The 15,733-nt window shown below is 41.6% G+C and overlaps 1 protein-coding gene and 1 long non-coding RNA gene across 18 annotated transcripts in view; one reads left to right on the forward strand and one right to left on the reverse strand.

The window, feature by feature from the left end:
* The window catches only part of BCAS3 (BCAS3 microtubule associated cell migration factor), a 357,470-nt gene that overhangs the window by 187,862 nt on the left and 153,875 nt on the right, over window positions 1-15,733 (forward strand). The window lies entirely within an intron of this gene.
* LOC310884720 overlaps window positions 1-15,733 on the reverse strand; it is a 33,599-nt gene that overhangs the window by 15,353 nt on the left and 2,513 nt on the right. Inside the window, exon 1 of the long non-coding RNA XR_014574350.1 lies at window positions 1,913-15,733. This exon is cut by the window's right edge and continues 2,513 nt beyond it. This is a non-coding gene — a long non-coding RNA (uncharacterized lncRNA). The remainder of the gene's footprint in view (window positions 1-1,912) is intronic.

The following is a 15,733-nucleotide window of genomic DNA, read 5'->3' on the forward strand; positions in this document are numbered from 1 at the left end:
ATTATAGTACTTCCTAAGTCAGTTCCGGATGTCAGGCCCTAGGTGGAGGGGGATGGGGCCGCGCTGCGTTTTCTACGGCTTTCCACGAAAGGGATTCAGTCTGGCAGCTGATTCAGCCAAGGAGCAAATCACGCAAGGCAGAGCTAGACAGGAAACGCTTCTGAAAGTGCTGTTTTGAGAGAGGATCATGAGATCAGGCAAGAAGCTGTGAACTTTACATGCAACCAAGGCCAGATAGCATTGCACTAGCCACCTGAGGGCTTAGAAATAAGAAAGGAAATTAAAGGATCATTTAAGTGGAGTGGGACCAGACAACTTAAATGACAATTTTCATCTTTGAGAAAGGAACACTGAAGTATATTGAATTCTTTGAAGTAAAGGAGCATGATTGATGTAGGGAATATTTTTGTTACATTCCATGCTCTGATTTAGCAGCTCTTCTAATGCAACTCATCTCCAACTTTACTGAGCCACCTATTTTTAGTACTCAACATATTGGACTTCTGAGCAGATTGTTAGTCTCCCTAGACTTAATACTGTGTGCTCGTTTTAACAATCTGAAGTTAGTTACTTAGATAACTTCTACATTCAAACATTAATTAGTAAGCATGGGTAAGAGAATTTTTTTTAATACTTTACGTTAACCAACATAACAGTAATGTTTTTATGTCTCTCACAGTAACCCCTGCAAACGTAATATACGTGGGTGTGAGCCTAGAACCGTTTTAGCAGCTCACGACAAGTTAACAGCAGAGGTTCTCTCTCTTTCCTTGCCATCCTTTCAGGATTCAACCTATTCAGTATTGAACCTTCCATCAGAAGCTGCTCCATCCCAGTGGTTCTCTCTGCTGCTTTTGGAGTACTTTGGCAGAGGCGGGGAGCAAAGCACGGTTCCTGCTGCTCTGGGTCCCGAGGAGGCCAGTCAGTAGCCTGACAGAGGCCATCTCCTAATGGGAAAATTGCAGGACCATTGTCCTTTCTTAATTTAAATTAGAGTTAAATCTAGAATCCCTAACGGTGTTAAAACTCTAAATTGAGATAGCTATGGCTGTATGCCCCACCACAGACATACCGAAGAGTGAAACACATGCAGGCCTCAAGAGACCTCAAAATTGTGGCCGTGGAGCATTTGCAGGTGCCCCTCTTTACCTCCCAGCTATAAATGAATGTGTTCTGCAGTCTGTGTAGTCCAAAACATCAAGAAGAGAAATAAACAACAGTAAATCTGTTTTGTTGGTTTAGGACTGTAGAAGGATTTTATACAGTAATGCTCAACTTCAGTGCAGGAGTCTGGTCACTGGATGGATGTGATTTCTGGACGCTGCTGAGCTGTGGAAGTAGGCGTGGTGGAAGATTCTTCTTTTTCTGTGATCTTTCCATGTATGGCCATGATCGTTTATCTACACGGGCCAGGTTTCCAGGTACCATAGAGATGACTCTTAACAGGGAAAAAATTGTGGATGGCTGCAATTGTGGTTTTGGAAAAGCTTGCTCTGGGATTTTTGTTTAACAGCTATTGGATACGAGGATGCTTAGTTCGCTAATTTAGATGCCAATACTTAGTACGGTTTTACAGCTCTCAGTTATTTCGTAGTGGTGCTGGCATCCAGGCTACTTGGGGGAAAAAGCAGAAAGGTTTTGGGTGTGCATTCAGGATTTCTTCTGTGATGTGTTTGGCAAGCACTGCTGCAGACTTGGGAATTTGGACGATTTTAAGGAATAATAATGACTATTGAAATATTAATTGTTTCTGCAGTTGAAACATCACGCAGTAGTTTTGAAGGGATCAGATTCAGGGCGAACACCGTGAGTACAGATAGCCTCTGCAGATATTTTCCTTTTAGATGACAACTGTTCAGGAGTCATTTATAAATAACCTTTTAAAAACAAAAGAAACAGACAAAATACTTACCTCTCCCATTCCAGTAATTAAGAAGGTGTCCTGGGAATGAGTCCTTCTCTAGCAATTTCTCTTCTCTCTTCTTCCAATTTCACAATATACTGGTCTTTTTCTCCAAAAATTGTAGGACTGCGGTATGAGGTGTCCATTACCAAGGTTTTTCCTTGGATGCTTTCTTGTAGGAAGTAGAAGTGAAACACACTGAATTAGTTGAACTGAGCTCAAGGGTGATAGCACGTTTCCTCTTTATCAATAAAGTACCCTTAATACAGTGAGAACAATTTGTGTGCAAGAGGCTTTTAAATAATTTCTCCGAATGCAAGTCCTGTTAAGCCTAGAAGGTAGTGATGGTTCACTGACTTATTATTTTTATGTAGGCCATTCTTCCTTGAGGCCACTAAGCCTTCAGGTTTCTCCAAGCCTTTAGTGGTCTGCACTTCGCTGTTATTCTTTCCCTGAGAGTGCTGATTAGTGACTTGCGGTATGGATGCTGATTTATCGCAGCCGAGAGTTGCCCCTTGGGGGCTGAGCAGAAACACTCATGAAGGAGCCCTGATTAAAAAGAGTGGTAATGAAGACAAATGTTTCAGAGGGAGTCAAGAGCAAACCAGGCCTTGGCATTCCCACTGCTCCTCTGAGCTTTTGGAGAGGAGGTAACAGTGGCCAAAGGAAATATTTCCCCCTTGTTGTTTATTTCTCATGGCACTGGAAAAATTTTTCTTTTCCTCCTGGGTGTTCTAACTCTCACTTGTTAACTGCTTTTCATGCAGGGTTGCAATTAACCCTTGGCAGATACTTACCATGTTCCCTTTATATTCACTCTATACATAAAGAAGTTTTTATGTTTTGACCTGTTAACCATTTTAAGATTCTTTAAACTTGACAGTTTCATCTAATTTCTCACGTCATTAAATGGTACTTTATTTTCCAACAGTCCATTCACATGAGGTTTGGTGTTTGTTTGATATCTTTAATCATCTTTTTCCCCACTGCCTTTTTTAATAAGGAAAAAGAATGACAAAAGGTAATGCTTACAAGCAAGTTTTAAATCAGAGAGAGGTCAGAAAGTTGCTATCTAGTGTTGGGTGTGTAACTCAAGATAGGTTTCAAAAGTGTGTTGGTACGATCTAGACGGTCCAACACCTGTATTAACTAGGAATTCCAAATAAAAATCAACATAATGGTTTCACCCTATTGTACTTTTGTTGTTGTTTTTAATTCTGTGGGTCTTTTTCATTTTTAAAGATCAGCATGGGCTATAATTAGTGTATGAACAGAAAGGCTGAGAGCCTGGAAAAACGTTCCCTGACTTTATTTGTCCTTGTACTATGCGTGCGGGGATTAGGTAGGTCTATTAAAATCCATCCTAATCTCTGCAGATACCTTTTTGTCAGGTTTGTGCTCACATGAGGATACACATCCGCTGGAGGAGGGCTTACTACAGAAGCAGTGACTAGCACCGGGCTGCGCTGCAGTGCCCGGGGAGCCCTTGCTCTCTGCTTTCTGACCAAACGAGGTGCAGGTGGTGGTTTCTGAGTAGGACCACAGGCAAATTCAGTCTGGAAGGGCTCTCGGAGGTATCTGGCTTAGCACCCTGCTTGGAGCAGGTGTGGGTGTGCGGTCAGACTGGGCTGCTGAGGGTTTGACCCAGGCAGGTGCTGAAGCCTCACGGCCTGTCCCGCGGCTGCGTTGCCTCCTGGGGAGCACAGTTCTCCTTGTGGTGGTTCAGTCGGGACTGCTCTCATCTCACTGTACCCCCTTTGCCTCTCATCCTCCCGCTAGGCACCACTGCGAAGAGTTTGGCAACCTGTTTTTGGATTTCCTCATAGGTATGGGGAGGTTCATTCTATTCCAGCAAAGCCTTCTCTTTTCCAGACTAAAGGGACCCATTTTCCTCAGCCTCTTGGAGCAAGCGCTCGGCTGCACTCTAGTTTATCAATGTCTGTCTTGTACTGGGGGGGCCAAAATGGGCTGCAGTGGTCCAGTCAGTGCTGAGGAGAGGGCAGTGATCACTTCCAGCAGACTCCTTGCTCGCAAAGCCCTCGGAGGATGCATTGGCTTTGCTGCCAGGGCCCACAGCTGGCTGGTGCCACGTGGAAGACTGGTCCTTGTCGAGTTCCATCAGGTTTCTGTCAGCCTGGTCCTCATGGTCCCGCAGACTGGCAGCCCTGCCCTCGAGCACTTCAGCACGTCCTCCCAATGTGGTGTCATCTGCAAACATGACACGAGCGCGCTTGGTTGCCTCTTGAAGTCAGTGATGAAGACGTTGAAGGGCGCTGGTCCCAGGACGGAGCCCTGTGGTGCTCCACTTGTTACCAGCCTCTGGACAGAGAGCAGTGTGTTTATCTCTGAGCTTGATTGTCCAGAAGTGATAGGCAAAGCCAAAATGGAAGTGCTGTGGGGAAACTGAGACTGCGATCTTACATCGTAGACAGGGATGTCTGATGGACACCACAGAGAAGGAGGCACGAGTGAAGGCAGAAGCATTTTGGGGCCATCCTTGCAGCTTTGTTAGAAACCTATTTTCCCTTCCTTCAGGAAACAAGTGGTGAGCTGAGTGCTTCCTGAGCAGTCAGAAGGGATGAATGGTCCTTTGCATTGAAGAAGAATTTCAGAGTACTTTCCAAATTTTAATTACCCCTCTCATATGAAATTCAATCTTAAACTTTGCTTTAGAACAGTATTCGAACATATCCTGCAGAAGGTTCTTTTTCCTTCTAAAATAGTCTGCTAGAGAAATAGTTCATACGAGAAAAGAACAGGGAGAAGGGTTTTTTTTCTGATTGACTAGCCTCATTCATGATGCACCTAAAAGGTCAAAGATTGTTTTGAGAAAGTATTTTAAAGGATGGGTCTGTGTTTTCTCTCTGTCTGAGAATCTACTTACAACTTCCATATTAGTTCTTGCAGTGTTAAATAAACTTAGTGTACTAAGGCATCTATGGCTGCTATTTAATCAGCCTCATAATTCCAAAATATTACAATGTAAAAAAATTCCAGCATGGGATCTGAAAAATAAAACAGAAATGAAAAGTCTTTAATATCATTTTCTTAAATTTCATTATTTTATATGGTACTGACATAGAATGAGCCAGCTTTGGTGACTGTGTACCAGGTAAAAAGATCGTGCGTGATTTGATGCCTGATTTTTAGCGACGGTGCCAGACTAATTAATTTTGAAGGATCCAAATGACATTGTAAAATTTCAAAAGTGGCTAAGGAATCTCCAAGGCTTTTAAAATTTTAGAAGTAACTTCTGAGAATTAATTCCTGAGCCTTTGAAGATACTGTTTTGTACACCTCAAAAATGTTTGCACTGCCAAAACAATGACTTAACTAAATTTGCACCCCAATTCTACGGAATTCAGGAAACGCAAGTTATATGTCTCTAAGTGAAAAGTCACTTGAGGGTTTTTTGGTATTGACAATTGTTGAATGTGAACAGGAGCTGTACATAGTTACAGTGTCTGGGACACTGAAGGTTCACAGCGACTGGTGTAAGCTTAGTGGCACCAGCCTTTGTCTCTGAGCCATTGCACTATTCAGAATTTTGGAAATTTTTGTTTTTAAATCTGATTAACTTGTGGGTGTTGGAGAGCTAGTTTGAGGCTGGCATTGCTGCACTAGTCAGATTGCATCACCATCAGCTGCCCACTAATTATCAGGAAATTTATAGCTGCATTAGGTAAATGTCACTTCACTGCAGTGGCCTGGAATAAGAGCGTTTTCTGCTCTGAATTAGCACCATCGGCACGTCTCCGTGAGAGACTATCCAAGCAAGCTAAGGGCTTTATTTATGCACAAGCATATTAGGGTTTTAAGAAAGGGTAGCTGAAAGATGTTGTATTGCTTTTTTTGAACCGTAACATCTCACAATCATAAATGTGTATTTATTTATGTATAATCACATGTAAAGTGTTTAATTTAGTAATTTTGAGAATGGCTTGATCTGCATTCGGTAATGTAATATTGTGTGTATTACTTATCTGCAGGAACTCTTCAGAAAGATAATCTAGAACAATGATTACTTCCATAATATTATGTCCATATTCTTGTTGCTAAAATTCTGTCTTAGGTGATGTAATACTTCTGGAAATCTAAGCAAGTATTCTCAAAAGTTGTAGAATTGTGTAGTATCTCCTGGGTTCCTATTTCTGAGTTGTGCAGTAGAACGGGGTAGCCTCTACTGAGGTTTTGGACAACTCGTTACCACTATATTTAAGTATGGAAGCAAGGGCACGCAGTTGTCTGTCCTGATGCACAAACCTCTCTCCGAAAAAGTTGAAGGATCTCATGCCCCTAAAGGCTGAAGATAGAAGAAACTTGAAGGTGAAAAAACTAACAACCTTCGTTCTTAATGCATTGGAAATAAGAGTTAAGTTAAATACTTAACTGTCCCAAAAAGCTATATCTGAAAGACCGTTCTGAAACTCATCCTGCTTCAAAATGATGCCAGAATATCTGAAGAAGAATTTGACACTGTGAATTCCTTATAAATAAATATTACAGTGAATAAAATGGCTGCTCTTCGGTGAATGGCAGCATCTCAACAATTAAAACTCACTGAAAAACTTAGAAGGCTACTTAAGAAATTATGACTGAATTTAAAGAATTAAATAGCTTTAGTGCTCCTTTTATATTTTCCTACAATAAAATTGACCAAAATTTTTTGAAAATTCATTATTAAAGAAAAATAGTGCTTGACCTGTGCCTGGAATAAATTTTTCTAAATCCCTGAAATTTAGAAAACTATAAAGAGAGTCTTTGGACTTCTAATTATGGTGTCACCTCTTTACAACATTATAGCGACACGCAAGTTGACGGAACTGGTGTTTTAGTAATTTTCTGATGGGTGATAACCTAGAGTAATGTATATTTCTTATTGGTTTCAGGTATCTTCCCAAAACAGTTCCTTAATTATGTCTCCTTTCACAAATGATCTTATAAAGCCAGAAATGAATATTGCAGGCGAAGCATTACTTTTATTCTCTGAACCACAATGCATTTTCTCAATTTTTGGATGTTATCTATGGAGCAAAGGCACCTACCCCACACTGCTATTACATCGCAGATTCACTATACTTAATTAGAAAGTGGAAGAGATTTAAAGAAAGTCGCTGTCCAGTATTAAGTACTCGGCTTTCCTTCTATTTATATTCTTGCTGCTTTTATGGTTCAAAGTGATACAGATGAGACAAAGCTTGCATACTGTATTCAGTGGGCCTTTCTTCTAGGTTAGTAACACGAGCATTGGCACAGGCCAACTGAACCACTTACTTCAAAAGGATCTTTCTATTAGATAAGAGCAGATACTTACACATCGTACTCAGAGGAATATAATTTTTACAAAAGACAGTTCTGCCTGCAGGTCTATTTCAAGGTTGTATTGAAGTTGCTTCCCTTTGTTCTTCATAAGATACAAAACCCCCCGACCCCCCCCATACCTCCCAGTTCCAGCATGCAAGTGAAGAACTGAAATTCTGGAAGTAAATTCAGGCTTAACCAGGTCTACTGCAGGCATTAAACTGCCTTGTGAGAGAAGACTTCCTCACTTTCCCCTGCATAGTTGCTGTAGAGTTCTTCCCACTATGTTCTGTAGGAAGACAGGGATTGTTTTGGTTTTTATATAGTGTGAGTTTCAGTGTTTAATGACCTTGGCTTATTAGGGGGATGTTTTTACCTGGGAATTTTGAATATGCCTCCAGTGGAGCAAGAGCAAACCGTGAAAGCAGACATCAGGCACCTGTACCTTATATCAATACACTGAGCGCAGCTCTGGCGACCCACTTTGAAAAGTACTGAAAAGTTCGTCATGCTCATCATGGTGGCTTGCAGTGCATACTAGCAGCCGAGTGGAACTGTGTTCTCCTCTGCAAGGCAATATGGAATGGTTTGTGTGCGACAGCTTGGTTACCGTAGTGAACCCTTATTTGACTTACTGTTGGTCCATTTGGATGCTAGCAGTAGGAAGAAACTAGATATGAATCTGCTGTTTCTCTGCATCATTACTGCCAAAGTGCTAAGGTTTTGCCAAAGTGTTGTATGCAAAAGTAGTTCCCTTTACTGGCTGGAGAAGGACTTCATTCATGGTATTTGATGTATCTTCAATCCTTTTTGTCCTAAACTGTGTTCTTTTCTTTTTTTTTTCTTCTGAAGAAGTTATTTCTTGATTTAAAGTTAGTATTTGCAAGGGTCAGGAAGCCCTTACATGAAAGAACTAAAGAGCTGAAATAAAGTGAAAGGATATGAGATATGAGTCCTGTATCGGTCTGTCTATTTAAATACGTATTTCTTTCAGGTTTGTATTGCTTCCCTTTGGAAACAGTAACGCACCTCCCTCTTTGGTAAATAGGCACCATTTGGATCATTTGAGCTCAGCAAACTCTAGATTGCTTCTCAGGGTGTTGTTAGAGCTCCACCCAAGCTTGGCAAGACTATTTTTGTAAATCCTACAGCTTTTGCTATAAGCTGACAAGCCAAGCAGAGTTTTTGAACAAACAGCTGCTGGCTCTATTCCTTCAGCATCAAGTGACTTCTTAGGGCCTTTCTTTAGCTGTTACAACATAGATTGGGAGAAGGTAAGGCCCTGACAAAGCAGATGTGTTAAGATGTGTGTGCATGTGTACTTGTAGTATATAAAGTTTTTTGAAATTACCTGTAGAAATGAGTTTTAAATCTCTCTCTCACATTGTGTAGTGTACAGGGGCTGTGGTGATGCTTAGCTTGTTCTAAGTCTCTTAGGTTAGTTCATCAGAGTGATTGTGCAATTTATATCTGGAGTGTAACATTGCAGGAGCAGGCTTGGCAGGACACGTGGAATTCCAGGGTTCTCTACAAAGGTCTTGTCGTTCCCTTTCGTTGCACTCCAGCACTGCTCATTTCTCATGAGCTTGGGTGAGCCCCTGTGCTAGGGCAAAGCAGTGGCTGTGCTGTCAGGGCCCTCAAGTCAGATGAAAGATATTTCACAGTTTAAGTCTGCTTTAGAATAAACTTGTTTCTAATCCTGATTTGAGACACTGGGACTTAGGTATCGTTCTGCAATTCTTTCCGCCCCTCTTTGTAGTTTATGTTCAGTGTCTAATGCTTTTCAGATAAGTCCTGTTGTTGGTCTCCAGAAGTCTTGTGGCAATGAGATTCATGGAGTAATTGTAGTTTTCTCCTCATTGAAATAGATGTTACCTCAACTTGATCAACTCTTCCTGTGTTCAAGTGTCTTGTGTTCCTTTACCAAATCCTGCTTTCCTGGTTGTCCAGAATCTCTCTTGGTGCGTAAAGATACCAAATAACGCGGCCTTCCCAGTGGGAGAACAGTCACAACACAAAACACAGTAACAGAGGAGAATTCACCATTCCCTGCCACCAGTGCTGGCCAGTCCAAGGATGCTGTCTTCCTCGAGGTTCTCCCTTGCTGTAGCTCTGTGCTCAGCCCGTCTGAGGGCTGCGGTCCCGTCCTTCGCAGACCACGATCACTCTGTGTTGCAGAAGTTAAAGCATTCCTGAGATGGCAAACGGCTCAGAGGCAAACGGCTCAGACAGTTTGCTTCCAAACATGCCTAATTACTCCGTGTATTTATAGCATTCGCTGCAGACCGGTCTCCAAGGAAACAGGTAAGCACAAGGCAGGCGCTGGCAGAGGGGCACCGCAGCTCGGGCCCGGGAAGGGGCTGACGCCCGAGGTCGGGCCCGTGTAGGCCTCTGGTGCCTGCCTCAGGCCTGGGCACCGGGCCGGCTCCTCTGGCCTGCAGGGGTGTTGTGTGGGGCCGTGCGGCAGTCAGCGGCGGCCTTCTCATCTGCGATAGTAAATTAATAAACAGCCAGACTGTTCTTGCATGAAAGTTTTATACCCGCGCTTTTCTATAAGAAATGACCTTATATAATTAGGTACATTACTGTACTATGAATTTATAATAAATATAAATGTGGCATTTGGATATTACATGATTTAAAATATCCGTATGCTCTAATTTGGAAGTAGTATGACAAATGCTGACTAGGTAAAAGACACTTTTTCCTCTAAATTTAATCTGATTCATCATTTTGAAAATGTATTATTAGTTTGCATACAGGACGTACAAAATTACTCCTCATACAAAACAAATGCATTTTTGATGATAGCCATTTATTGGTAGTTTTAACCGTGTTCCAGCAGCGCTGCTGAGTATTGAATGCGGAGCTATCTATACATTGTCCCCGGAACATATATAATGCAACTTCACTGACAGTTGCTTTTTTATGGGCTTTGATGGAAGCGAATGACATTTTTTATGTTCCTTGGAGGCCAGTCTTTGTGCGCAGACACAGCCACTGTTGTGATTGTGGTCGCGATCCAAGCACAGTCTCGAAATTTTGGACCAGTGGAGCAGGTTGAGGTGTGTGCAGGGACCTGGCAGCTGCTCCTGGAGGATGTGCGGCCTCTGACTTCTGTCCCCCACCTGGGGATGCTCCTTGTCCGGCATCCCTTTAGCCCTGTGTCCGTGTTGGGTGTGAGCTGCAGTAGTTGCTTACCCCACCCAGCTCTTAAATCCACAGTAACTGGCTTGACAACGTGAAAGACACAGGACACTTGTCCTTGGTTTAAGTTTTGTGCACTGGTGAGCTAGTTAGAAGTGAGAGCGCCACCGTTCCCCCAGCTGTCACAGCTGCTTTTTCCCCCAAAGACTGGTGCTGGAGCGGTTCCGGTTCCACACAGCCCTTGAATGCAAATAATCGATGTTAATCCAACCTCATTGTTCTTGGGTCAAACATAAAAACGAAATCAGTCAGGGTGACAGTGTGGTAAATCAGGTTTGTGTGCTTTGAATATTAGGTTGCATTTTTGCCTGATTTTTGAGCTATCGTTTTAGCTTGTGCTTTTCATTCCCTCGTAGAGCATAAGAGCAGGCGTTCCAGGCGAGGTCAGCTCTCCTCGCGAGGTGAGGACTTTTGTCCTCTATGTGTGGTTATGCAATACTGTGCCGCTTTCAGGGATGAAGTAGAGGGAGAAAATTATCTGCCAATATGACTGTGATATTTGGATGATTTATCTCATTCCTCTTCTGAGTAACCTAACTTTGACATTATGCGTGAACTCCAAGCCTTGCTTGCGTTGTTCTTGCTGGTAGAAAACATAGCGAGGATGTAGTGGGTAATTGAACCCAGATGCACCGAAGGCTGCTCAGCCAGACTGTTATTTTAGCCTACACTGGTAGGTTTTTTAATACGAGTTTGACCTTACTTTGAAACATTCTCAAAATACCATTCTTTAATATCAATTTATACACTCCTGCTTTGAGATGGGGTAGTCATTCGAAAAAATAATGAAACACTTTCTACCTGTTAATATAGGAGATACAGAGAGAGTTTTGGAGTTAATTTATGTATCTAAGGAACGAGTTTTACATGCTGCCTTTCTAATTGGAGCGTTATCGTGTGCCTGTAGTTGGGATCATTACCATCAGGGAAAAACTATCTGTCAGCCTTAACCCTACCCGGTACGTGTGTCTGCCTCTGCAGCGAGCAGGCATGTTTGGCAGGAAGGTTTTAGGTACACAGTGATAGGAAGATTTACCAAGAGTCCATTTCAGTAAGTTATTAAACAGTGGTACGTATTCATCTTAATTATTTGTAATGGGAGGTAAATGTTTAGTGTATGTGTTCCGAGAGGTTAAGCTGCCTTAGTTAAACAGCTTAGAAATACATTCCTGATTTTAAAAAAAAAAAAAAAAAAAGTTGCTGCCAGGATGGTAGTTTGATTTTGACATACATGTAATGCACTTTCCATATCCAAACCGTATTTTTCTAAAGGAGGAGCTGGTAGCAGCAGCACAGAGCAAACCTGTGCTTCCCTCCTCAATGCAGGCTTTGTCAGGAACAACTGGGCACAAAGAAAACTTGGGTCTAATTAAATTTCCTGTGAAGATAGCATACTTTTTCTGCTTAAACAGAACTGTTTTTCATTTGTAATTGCTCTGGTCAGGTGGAACCAAGGTTGTTACCTTTATAACGTGACTGCCTAATTATTCGTTGTGAAGTAATGGCAGCGAGGTAAAGTTTTGTGGTTGCGCATCAACAGCTGGGAGGGGAGTAATAAAGAACCAGGGTTTTGTGGTAGATCTTGGAGTTAAATTCTTAAATGGACTAATGTTTTTGATTTTGCTGTAATGTAGGGTTAACTCTTGGAACTGCTCATCGTGGAACAGAATGGATATTTACAGGACATTGAAAGTGAGTGGGCTTGTGGCTATTTTAATTTCTTGTTAATGTATTGCTGTAGCCACTCACCGGCTCAGCTGGGGTGGTGCTGCCATCACTTTCACACCGGAGTCCACTGCTTCATGTAAAAACTGAAGCTTTAATCAGCCTGATGGTGGCAAACTGCTTTAAACCTGTTTGGCTTTGGGCAGTACAGCTTAAAATATAGAAAGTGAGAAATTAAAAATGGTTTAGTGTTTTTCTTTCTGTTCTCTTATCAGAAATGTTCATTCAGACTATAACAACTGTTAGAACAAGATAACAACTTCAGGCCAGCTGTCAAATGTTTACCATTATCAAACCTCTCCCTAGGGTAAGATGCGACTTTGGCTCGCCTCACCGGCAGTAATTTAATTTTTCCTTCGTTCTGACTCGGAAATGGCAGCATTTTTCAAAGCTTCCTCCCACTGATGGCTGAAATTTTCCTTGTGAAATGATTTCCACCAGTCTTGAATCTTTCTTGCTTCTGCCGTCTTCACCTTTACTGATGGTTCTGCAACTCATCACCAGCTATGCAAACTGACAGTTCACATCCTGGGGCAGCAGCCGGGTCTGGCCTGCAGAAAGGAGCAGCCTGACCAAATTTACGCTCACAAGATCTCTTAATTCACAAAAGCATTTGCTCTAGTTCCTGTTCTCTGCTGCAGGGGCTTTTGGGGGGGGGGCGAGCAGGAGAGCGTTCGGAGGGGAGAGAGGCACTCTTCACACTCTGCTGAGTACACAGGCTTTCGAGATGAAAAACAGACGGAAAGAGACATTTCCAGCCATCTTGCTGATCTATGCAGGGGTTCACTGAACTGTGCAGCATAGCACCAGACCCATGTATCATTTAATGTGCTAATTTCTTTTTTTTTTTTTTCTTTTGACTGTGAAGGAGTTTTTCATTTTGTTGACAAGCATGTTAAAATTAAAAGTGGAAGCAGTTAAAAGAACCTAAAATGTAAATTCAGTACCCACCGGTTACTTCTTTCTTTGACATCTAGAGCTACGGAGAGATCTGCTTAGTTTTGAAAAGCCTCTGACAAATGAGAATCGTCAGAATAAGTTTTCTATTTGGTCTGAACTGCACGTAACATCATGATTTTTTTTTTTCTCCCTCACAAACTGAAACATATGCCATATGCTTGCCCAAATGCTTTCCCTTCTTATACTTCAGGACAGATAGGAAACTTTTGTTACATTCTTTTCATAGACAAATATTTTGTTCCTTCTCCCTTACAGCCACTCCTTCCCACCCAAGGCAGTTTGCAGCCAGAGAAAAGTGATGCTTCCCCCGTGGTCCCGCCGCAGCGCAGCCATTAGCACAGCCAGGGTGTGCTTGCTCGGTAGCAAAAGGTCGTTCAAACACTTTTTTGGTGTTCTTTGGCTCTCTGTTGGAAGCTTCTCCTAAGAATAACCCATTTTACATTTTTGTGATTACTTTGGAGAAAAAATGTGCAATAATACCAGAATGGAAATGGAGGGGGGGAACATTCCATGTAATTTGATCACTCTCCTATAGTATTTGCTTCGGTACTTTCCTATCATTAGCTATCCAGTTGCTTAAGAAGCAGCTGTGCAGTCTGGTAAATTAATATATGTTGTATTCAGAAGTTTAGACAGAAGGAAAAGTTAACTTAGCTTGTACTAACACAGGTCCTGATCTCTAACTGCTATTCTAATTGAAGGTGGAGGAATTCTGAGCTCTTTCTGTGTGTAAAGCAGTCCTGTTTCTCAGTTATGGTGGAGTTTTACAAAATACATGTACTTCTGATGGCATCTTCTGTCTTTAGCATTAATTCTGCTTGTATATTCTGTTTCCTGAGCCTTCAGGCATTGTGAGAAATACGAGAAATTTGCAAGGAGGGGTCAGATGTATCAAGTGGGTGGATTCCAGCAAGCAGGATTTCTGAAGGAGCACCCAGCAGTGTGAATTAATGGGAGATTTTCTTTCTGCATAGGATTTGAGGAGCACATAGCCTTGGTTACCGGTCAAGATATTTGTCATCTTAATAAACTGCCAAAATAGAAAAATAAACAGGAATCTTATCAGTCTGCATTTTTGTTCTGGATGAAAGTGTTTGAAGAAAAATCATAAAGGAATCCGTGGTAGCTCAGGGAGGTTAAACTCAACAGTTGTTTCCTTTGAAGTGTATGACCACGAGGTTAATTGCCAAAACTGCTTGTGGAAAAGGTGGTAACAATTTAACAAGACTGTACAACTGCAGCAACTCAGATGAATATCAGGTGTTTGCAGATGTTTTTTTGTGTTCTTTCTTGTTGTTGTTGGGGTTTTTGTTGATTTTTTGCCCAACAGGAAAAGGGGAGAAAAAACAGAATGAGAAACAGGGGACGGCACGAGAGAAGAAAAGCCCAGCTAAACAGCCAATAATTCGTTGTTTGCTTTGCCAATGAGGCTGTAATTGGCCGGGAGGTTAATCGCAGCCTGTGGATTGGCGGCTGGGATTGCTCGCTGCCGCTTTCACTCCATGCTCTGAGACAGGAGACTGCAATTATCAGAGCTTGCACATCTCTTCTTTATGCTCATGACAACTCTGATTTATTAATCCCAGTAAGACTGCTGTGAGAAGTTTACATTTCAAGGCACGGTTTTTGTATTTCTGCTGCTCGCAGTCAAATTTACACCAGAATTTACTTTCCTGATTTGGATCAGTAGGTTCATTTGTGCCTTTCTGAGACTACTGTATTTTTAAAGACTCTGTTCCAACTAAATTAAGAAAGATTTAAACTTGAAATTCCCCGAATCCCTTCAGAAACCCAGTTAGGTCAATTCAGTATAATTGGGAAGCTGAAATCCGTTATCATTAGTTACACTGGGCAAACAGAGATGCGGAAGTGTGATACACAGGCAACTAGAAGAAATTCTTTTAATCTTGCATTTACTTCTAGAGGGAGACTACTTATATTCATATATTAAAGTACCCCGATAAGAAGATAATTTTGACATTCTCAGAATTCAGTAATTTTTTTTTCCTTTTTTCCATTTTGCATCTGGAGCAATTTCTGGAACTTGGAAAATGCGTACAGAGTGCAGCTTTTTCAAGCTTTTTTCCTGTACACAAAGAGTTGGCAGTTCTTGAAAACAATGAAATGAGAGTCTTTAAATCGTTAACTATACTCTTTTGAACCTCAAAGGAAGTTTGCTTGTGACAGACTTTGGTTGTTTTTTTTTGTTTGGTTACCACTCGCTAATCCCCATATACATCGATTTCTCTTTGTCAGATATCCTTAATGAACTGCAAGTTGTTATTAACAGCCATTCAAATAATATTTTTATGGTTTGATATTTAACTGAACAACCAGCAAAACTTTGAAACCTTTCTAGTACAACATACTTTACTTGCTCAACTGTAAAGCCAAAGCAGCAGCCTGAATCCTAAATTTAAAGCATGCTGTATTTTTTTTTTATGTCTAGTATTGCTGTTGTCATATTGTGTATATAAAGCAAAACTTCTACTGGGAAGAATCCTCACTTTGCAGCAAACAAAACTCTGTGCTCCAGCTGGAGACTCATGGTATGTTGCTGGCCACCGTGCACAGCAGTCAGGAAATGTTGTGTGCTAATGTACGTGATGTAATGCAAAAGATCACATCTCTCTGGTC

The sequence above is a fragment of the Anser anser genome (genome assembly GCF_964211835.1).
Source record: "Anser anser genome assembly, chromosome: 20".
Classification (NCBI taxonomy): Eukaryota; Metazoa; Chordata; class Aves; order Anseriformes; family Anatidae; genus Anser; species Anser anser.